Raw genomic sequence first — 880 nt, 5'->3', positions numbered from 1 at the left:
GCGATCGAGGAGGAAAAAATAAATGAGGAACCTCAAGTGTGGCTCCAACACTTCATATCATGTTTGTTTCACCCTCTTAGGGTATTTCATCAAACACCTTGTGTGCATAAGAGGAACCAAAAGCAAACCTACACCCCCTTGTGAAGCTTGTGAAGAGAAGTGGCACCAAATGGCTAAGTGAGTGTGCTGAACTGGTATATATAGGGGAGGAGCTTTAGTCGCGGTTGGCCTGGCCAACCGCGACTAAAGGCCTTTGCGCACCTTTAGTCGCGGTTGGCCTGGCCAACCGCGACTAAAGCCCCTCACGTGCACCAGCTGGCCACCGAGCGCCCTGGGCCCAGGCCTTTGGTCGCGGTTCGTCTGCCGAACCGCGACTAAAGACTTCATTAGTCGCGGTTCCTACACTTTCGCGACTAATGGGGCTGGACGGAAGCCTCTTTTTCTACCAGTGTCCCTCTGAAAATTTCCTTTCACAACACAAAATCAAAACAATCAACATAAAAAAATGAGTCTAATAAAGCAAGAGGGTGTCAGCCTTTTATAGGCCGGCGCAGGTGCCATTAAGGAGGCGGCCATTAAGGAGGCGGTTCGGGAGGTGGCGGGTGGTTGACTGTGGACGGTCAAAGGGCGTATATCCCGGTGAGAAACAGTGCGGCGGCTTGCTTGCACGCCTCCTAACTGTTCACACGGCACCTCCCGGCCTGCTCACGCGCAAACTAGGAGATGATGCCACGTGACGGCCATCCGATGGTCGCCACTGAAATTTGAGGGGGCGGGTGTGGCATTATGAACGGGTGATTGCTCGCAGGTGGTGCTTGAGAGGCTACGCAACTTCAAAACTCGGCCGTGGTGCGAGGCAGAAGAAGCTGGAACTTATCTC

Source organism: Triticum dicoccoides, unplaced genomic scaffold, assembly GCF_002162155.2.
Source record: "Triticum dicoccoides isolate Atlit2015 ecotype Zavitan unplaced genomic scaffold, WEW_v2.0 scaffold30917, whole genome shotgun sequence".
Taxonomy (NCBI): Eukaryota; Viridiplantae; Streptophyta; class Magnoliopsida; order Poales; family Poaceae; genus Triticum; species Triticum dicoccoides.
This window is presented reverse-complemented; position numbering follows the sequence as displayed.